Genomic DNA, 8,632 nt, shown 5'->3' on the forward strand with positions numbered 1-8,632 from the left:
AGACCTTGACAAATCCTGAAGCAAAAATACTGCACAACTTCTGATGTAGTGCCAGGATTTTTCTAGGTCCAAAAAAGAATTGGAAAAAGGCTTTCTAATTTTGCCATATAAACAGAGAGCAGATGTAGGCACTCCTCTTAAACAATAACTAACAATTAAAACAGAATCCAATGTTCCTAGCAGTATTGCAGATATGCACACCTGGCATCCTAGGATCCTACTTCACAAGTTTTACTGTTAAAGTAGAAAAGAAGTTGAGCCATTCTTAATCCAGTAAAACACAAATGCACTTAAAAAACACTGGATATCAACACATCCTGATTCAACAGATCTGGGGAAACAGGCAGCTCTTGCCATTTTTTGGTCCCAGTTTATGAAAATACACTAGCTAAAGAATTAGCTTAGTTGCTCCTAGTCACCAGAAGATATCTGCACATTCAGTGAAACAGCACCACCAAAATCAAATCCCAACATCTGGACTCTTCTTGACTGAGTCAGGTTTTGGTTCTAACCACCCAAGTTTCAGTACTTAGATAGGAAATGGATCATTTGGCCACTACTGTTGTATCTTCTAAGCCAAACCAGTGCAATAACATAAATGGAGACCTGGCATCTATCTAGATTCTGCAGAGTCTCACCAAGTCTGGGCCACAAACATAGCAACTCTGTCATCAAGAACAGAACACAGGCTGCTTCTACATGCCTCCAAAACCTCTAAACACTAAAACATAGTGCTACAAAAAGCTACAATATCTCAAAGTTGGTACCTATATTCCATTGGATCCAGCAAATATTGTGGCTGCCTATTCATCATCCAGCTTCTCAGATCTAATGAAGAGTATCTTGCATTTGAAAACTTGCCTTACTTTATGCCAACTATGCAGTTTGTTCAATAAAAGATATCACCCCCTCACCAAAAAAAAATCCTTGCCTCTCACACATCTAACATTTTTACATTTTAAATTTATACACATATGTGGCTTCTTCTAATTCCCCAGACTAATCTAGATTCCTACACAAGGCACACAGCTTTGCAATAAAATGTTTTGGGTTGATGTGTTTGCTCTGTAAAGGCACCTGCCAGGAGTACAGAACACTTCTCTCTGTCAGGTGGCTATTCCTTTCCAATTTGTTTTTGCTACCATTTGGCACATCTTGCCTGCTTATGCAATGTATATGCTTATGAATAAATAAAATACAGGCACTTACTATGCCTTCTGAGTTCCAGCAGCAGTAGGATGCTTTGAGCTTTTTCTAATACCAGGACCCTTTCTGTACCCCAACCCTGTCTTGTAAGTGTGACAACAGCTTCTTTCTAGTTTCATGGCTTCTACCTGATAGCCAGCTTCTTCTATCTTCTTTTACTTGATTCTAACCACCACATGTTTCTAGAATGTATGCTCCCATTCTCAGCTCTCTGTGACACCTCTTCCCAAGTGCTACTTCTCTCAAGATGTTCTTTCTCTTCACTACCATCTCCCGCTTGGCCTGGCTTATCGGTGCGATGCCCAAGTGCCTATAAGAAAATGACAAATTATTTAAAGCAGTTCTATCTATCTTCATTCACTTCAGGCCTGAGAATGGTATGCTGTTTTTGTTTTCGGTTGCAGATTAAAATATTTAGAACTATTTTGATCTTATCTGATACTAGTGCTCAAGGCATCTAAACAGGTCTTGCTGTGTAACTTGAAAGCACTAAGATTTAAGATAATTCCAGCCTCAAAGGGGACCATGAGTTGGCCCTCGTACAAATTCTGTTGCCTAATCTTCCATGTTTTATGTATTGTTACCATATTTTACATTACTATAGGGATATACATAATGTATGTTGGGCATCATATATAGTAGGGGTGCACGAAGCAGGCTCTACTCGGTTTGGATTTGGATTCGGCCCAGATCAGGGACAGTGATTCGATTCATTGGTTCAGCTCACTGTCTCTGATTAGATTCAGCTGAATCCGAATCTGAAGATTCGATGCTGATTTGGAGAATCAGCAATTTGGCTATAGGCACATGTTTAAAAGATTTTTCTGCATACCTCAAGGTACCAGCAAGGCTTGTGAATGCTGCAATACACCCCCACCTTTCCTCCCTGTCCTGTCCCTCCCTGTCCCTGTACAGCCAATAACCCTTGATATTCACCACCCAGTCATGCAGGGGGTTCTGATTCGATTCAGAGAGATTAAAGGGTCCTCTGATTCAATTTAGATTTAGAGATTTGACCACTAAATCAGGCTGAATCTCTGCCAAATCAAATCAGGGACCGAAGCTTCACACAGACCTAATATATAGCAACATATATCTGCTTTACCTTTAGCTCCCCAAGCTGAATGAATGGCACAGGGCCAGTCTGCAGGCTGCATTGGGTCCCAGGAGCCAGGATCAGACCCCTGCCACCTCACCAGAAGTGGACCTGCACCCCCCCACACTCATCACTGCACTGTCTTCCCTGTACCCACACACCTGGATTGGGCCTATCGCCTAACTGGTCTCATGCTGCCTCTGCCCAACCGAGCATACTGGGAGGGACCTGTGGCCCCTGCCCATACTGGTGTACCAGAATTGCGCCCCACACTGCCTCTGCCTGGCCCGATGTGTCTGATAGAGCATGCAGGGCCAATTTCATTAGAAGAGTTTCTCTCTTACTATTGGGACTATAGTAAGAGAAACAGACCCCCGGTGGGGTGTGACTTACCCCCTGCCAGGCAGCCAGCACAGGAGCAAGGACCGTGGCCACAGCCACGTGAGCCAGCGTTATGCCAGTTGTTTAATCAGCTGTTTCCCACGCGGGAAGCAGCTGGATCAATCGCAACAGCCGGTACAGCTGCCTCGGGAAAGTTTAAAAGCCCTGCCAGAACCAGGGCGGGGGGAGAGCTGGAGAGGGAAGACGCTGGTGCACAGCACACCAGGGCTGCTGAGGCTCCAGTATGGGAGAGGAGCGGCACAGCAGATGCAGCTCACACATGCCACGCAGGGGAAACTTCCGAGCCCCCTGCAAGAGGCAGAGAAGGGGAAGCCTTTCAGCTCCCTGCAGAAGGCAAGCCAAGGGAAGCCCTTGAGCTCCTTATAGGGAGCAGGGCAGAGGAGGCATTCGAGCCCCCTGAACAAGGCTGGGATTAAGGAGGCAGTTCCACAGCTCACTCCTCCCCAAGGGAATATCTCTTTTGAGAAAGGAAGAAAGAGGAAAAGGGGAATCAAAGAGCCCGGAGAAGGTGGACCGTACTTTGTAGCCAGAGGGAGGAGAGCCATCAGCAGCCACACCAATGGGGAACCCCACCTGAAACAAGCTGCGGGCAACCCTGCAGGGGCCGAAATCCCTACTCTATGAACATCACATCCAGTTGGTGAGTGGACAGGATGTAGGGGAGGCAGAGCCCCGCAGAATATCATGCCAAGCAATCGTGAGTACTGGCATTTGTTGGGAGGCCCTCCCAGGAAGATCTGCACTGAACCCCCTCTCTTGATAAATCAACATCAAAGTTGTGGCAGGCGAGTTGAGGAGCAGGGCTACTCACCCGACAGGCTGTTCTACACGAGAGGCCCCAGACATGACCGATACCCAACCCCTCTGCAGCTAAGATAAACACAGTGGAGCAATAGGCTCCAGGTGCAGGGAAGTGATGCAGAGGAGATAAGCAGCACAGAACAGCTCTGTGACACCAATTCCTCTGTGCCAGATTGGACCTTGGTGGGCCAGGTTGGAACTCTTTGTTGACCAGATCCAGCCCATGGGCCATAGGTTGCCAATCCCTGCTCTAGCCTAGAGTCATCTAGGCACATTGTTGGAAGTACAACAAATACTAAAGGAAAAAGAGGGAGAAAGTTAAAATAACCTAGAAAGGAAGGAGAGAAATAGGAGGAATTAACCACCCCATTTACATTTTTCTACATCTTATGTAGCAAACAACTGCTAGGTTGGTGAAAGTGAAAAAAATGACTAGGAGACAAAGGGAGAAGAAGAAATGGAATAAGCAAGTAAACAAGGATAATGTGGACAGATTAAAAGAGGAACAAGAAAGAAAATAGAGCTTGAAATTGACTTAAAGATAAAATGACAAAACTAGAAATGGGCTTTGTGATTGAATGAGGTTAAAATGAATGCAGAACTGTGGTGCAAATAAAACAGAAAGGAGATGGCTTTAAACTCATCTACCGCTATAGGATGCATATATAACCCTCTGAACATCATCCAGACTGCTCCTCTGGTACCTATGAAACAGTGCAAATACTAGTGCCAAGGAACCTTTCACCAGGGATTCCCAGCCCTGCCCAGACAGAGCACTCTCTAGCCCCATGCCACATTTTCTTCTGGATTATAAAATCATAGAAAAGTGGCACTGGGGGAAACCTCATGAGGTTATCTAGTTTAGCCCCCTCACTAAAACATCCCAGCCAAGTGTGTGCCTAAGCTGCTCTTGAAAATTTCCAGGGATAGAAATTCTATACCTTCCCCAGGAGCCTATTCACCCGCATAATCAGAAAGCTTTTTCTGATGAACCTAAATTTCCTCTGCTGCAGCTTGAGGCCATTGCTTCTAGCCCTGCATGAGTGATTGGTGCCTCCTGAGTGTGTGTGTGGGGGGGGGCACCAGATTGCTGACAGGAGAGTGGTTCCCCCAGCGGCTGATCACCAAGCCAGCAGCAAAACTGGTAAAACTGGAGGTGCACTTCCAGTGGCACTTCTGTTTTCTCCTCCGGCGCTTCCAGGGGGTGCACGGCTGATCTCAAAGGGTACACGTGCACCCATGTGCACCCCCTATTCATCGCCAATGTAGTCCTGGCCCCTACAGTGGGGGTTTTCAACCTTTTTAAATAAGTGCACCCCTGACAGCTACATGTGCAGTGGGGTGGCACACAGCAGCATGCAGAGCGGAAGCAGCATAGGATAGTGGGTGGCAGCGGCTGCCACTGCATGCAAGCTCCCCCGCTGCATCTGACTTGCCAGGCAGTGCCTGGGGAGCCTCCAGAGCAGCGCCGCTACCTTTGCCTGACCCTGGCCTTGCTCCTGGGAGGTGAGAGTGCAGGGTGGTGGGTAGCGGCACTCCATCTCTGCCCACTTGTGGATACCCCCTAGGGCCTTTTCAAGTACCTCCAGGGGTATGTGTACCCCCAGTTGACAACCCCTACCCTACAACCATGGAGAAAAGTCTATCTCCATCCTCTTTAAACTCATCCTTGAAGGCTGTGCACTGCACCCTGCTCCCTTCTCCATGCTGCAGTCGCAGCTGCCGCTGCCCCAAGAGCCACACAATGCCACATCCATCCCACCATGGGCAGAAGGTGCAGCATAGCTCGGCTATGGCAGACATGTGGCACCACTTCACTCCTGGGCAGCTGCAGCTGGAAGCAAAGCACAACACACAGCAGCAGCCACCCTTGTCCTGCACACGGATGGGGGGCACACCCCCCCTTGGCCTCTAATGAGGTGCACACAGGTGGGAGCCCCCCACCCCATTGCCCCTGGACAGGCACTCAGACCCCAACCATCCCACCACCCAGCCTGGCCAGGGCCACACACACCCCAGCCCCCATCTCACTCCCTCCCCCAGCGCCAGGCCCTGATCTGTGCCCCCTCCCCCAGCCCCTTTCCCTTTCCACAGTAGAGTGATACTTGCCTGCTGTGCTGGGCAGCCAGTGATCCCCATGCTGGGCTGTGATCCTGGCTGTGTGCGCACCCTTCCCCATCCCTGCTGAAGCTACCCGGAGCCCACAGCTGGGCTGTCTTCTGGCCCTATGCGCTGCCCCATGTTTGGGTGCCTGAGCCCCCTTAGCCCCAGACTTCCACCACTTATGTCTGGAAGAAAGAGCCTGGGGTGGGGGAAGGCCATGAGGCTAGGCAGCTCTGTTCCATTCCCCCTCACCATCTCAGTCCCGCAAAGCCCAGCCAACAGCTTCATGCTTCTCCCTTCCCCCTCCCTCTCCTACTGACAGCCCTGCTCCCACACAAAAAATTAACCCTCAAGGGAACACAAATTCCTTAAGGTGCTCTGCTTTAGAGCACCTTAATTTAATACCTGATTTGACAAGGGTTAATTTTTCATGCAATCAGCCATTTAAGAAGTGCTCTGCAGCTGTGCACATATGTTACATCATAGCTGTAGAGCACTTTCAGGGGCCCAACTGCACAAAAAATGTAACTTCTGTAAGCACTGTTTATTCGTGAAGTAAAGAAAAAAGCATTAAATGCTTTACCCTTTTCTGTGTCATCTAGAATTAGGTTCCTTTCTACCTGTACAAATGCAAGGAGTATGGGGAATAAACAAAATCATCTGGAAGTCTGAGTAGGTGGGACAGATAGACAGCATGCTATAACATGCATAACAGTACATAGCACAGTGTGCACTGTGAATTATTGTGGAATATTGTTGTGTATTTTAAGACAATGACTAAGGATAATAAAATATGCCTAGGAGCATGACTATGATCAATTATGCAAATGATGGGGTTTTATACTGTGATTACAAACTGCACACAGTATTTTCCAAGATTTATTTGTGTGATTTTACTGTTCTTTTCCTCGTTCTGTGTACTGGAATCATGTACAGTTAGCCACAAACTGGACGCTTTATATTAAGTGAATATAGCAAAGTTTAGTCCTGTTTTTAAAAATACTTCATCCAAAAGAATATGTTACAGCTCCTGGAACATTTGTACTTTTAAAAATAGACCAATTATGCAAAACATTAATGTGAATTAATGCTCTAATATTTGTTTGGTTTTGGGGTGTTTTCAACTTTGTGCAGTTCAAATAGAATGTTCCATTATGCATAAGATTGTGCTCTTCTGGGGATAGAATATTTTCAGGAGCTGATAGCACCAATTTTAAGAGCTCATGATGCTGAAGAAAAGAAATTTCAGTACTCCCTGGGGAAGTGGCCCCAGAAGAAGGGTGAAATGTAACATTCAGCCAAGATTTATTCTTGTTTTTATTCACGACTGGAATTTGTCAGGCTCAGCAGAAAAAATGCCATTAGTTTTGACAAGTGTGTGTGTCTATGGTAGGTAATCTATTTAGGAGGTGAGAAATGCTGCACCCACTTTCTGTTTTGTGGCAAAAGTCTGAAATTGACAGCATCTGTCAAAAATCATCATCCTCCACTCTTTGAAAGGGAATTGACCCTCACTTTTTCTGCATTATGCCTCCATATTACAGCATGATCCATACTGTACTAGCTGTTAACACTCAGTTAACCAGGGGACTGAAAATTATGTTGACCTGAGGTCCAGGACTTGCTACATTCAGTCTTGAAATAGTACTGAAATAGCATTGCTATATGTAGCAAATACTATAGTCTTTTGAAGAAGAAAGAGTATTTCATACCTTGTACATTATAGAAATGATACAGTAGGCCTGCTTTAAAAGTATGAGGCTTTGAAAATGATCAGAACTAGAAATGACTGTTCTTCTCCATTAGAAAACCCTTGTGAGAGATGTGTTGGAAAATACTATTGCAAATCTAATTAGTACAATGTACAAATGCTTCAGGAGCAATGAATGTTCCCAACCACTAATCCTGGTACAGGGTTAGACAGGCCCTGAGGAACCTGTCAACATTAAAATCATGTATTTGAATAGATTTTTTTCTTTCTTTTTTAGAAACTTTGTTACTTCAGAAATTGAAATTTTTATGTTTAATTAGTTTTTCCTTCAGAGCTGAAATATTTTTTCTAAACACTTCTAAAACTGGTGGAGTTCTTTTGTACATACATTGTTATACACTCATTCTCATGCACACAGAAAGGTTGCATCTCATACTCATTCATCTATACACTCATTCCCTTCCATTCCCCAAAGAAATAATAGAACCACTGTAGTTCTTGAAGGCTGAATAAGCACTGGCTTTCTGGTTTAGGGTTTTGTGTAGTCATATTTTAAATAGATTAGAAACTAAAGATATATGTAGACAGTTATCAAGATAAACATCTCAAAACATCTAGGCAGAATAATGTCAGTTTTTAAAAAGAAATATTAAAAGTTGCATTATTTTTATTTTTTAAGTGTTTTAAGGAGTTATGAACTTCCCCATCACCAGTGCTGGTGCAATGGTCAGAAAAAATCTATGGGTTAATTTATATACATGCTATAATTAAGCAAGGCTCAAATTTTGACCCTGAAATTGTTAAATGCTGCACATTGGGTATGTCTACATGTGCGCTTTACTGCACAGTAGGTTAATTTGCTGCATATTAAAGCATCACTGTTTACACGTGCGCAGCAATTAGGTCTGATAATTCCATCAGGCACAAGTAGTATCTGACAACAGAGTAAATTACTGCACTTAAATGGACGTGTAGATGGCAACATGTGGATTAGTTTATTCTGGCTCAAATTGTACCAGAGTGTATTCTTACATTAATTGCACATGAAGATGTACCCTCTATGATTTTCTCTACAATTTCTGATAACATTAAATTATACCTCCTTCTCTTACCAAAACCTTAGAAATGTTAAGTTTTCATGCCCAAATTCTAGTCTTCATAACCTTAGATCCCCAATGCCCTGATACCCATCACCAGGGATCCTGGTTTTCTCTGATAAAAAATCCCTAGTTTTTGGATTTAAAAAGTAACCCAAAATCCACATTCTTCTGTGATTAAAATGAGAGAGGTGTGTGTGTGTATATATATATATA

Source organism: Crocodylus porosus, unplaced genomic scaffold, assembly GCF_001723895.1.
Source record: "Crocodylus porosus isolate Cpor-Errol unplaced genomic scaffold, CroPor_comp1, whole genome shotgun sequence".
NCBI classification, from domain to species: domain Eukaryota; kingdom Metazoa; phylum Chordata; order Crocodylia; family Crocodylidae; genus Crocodylus; species Crocodylus porosus.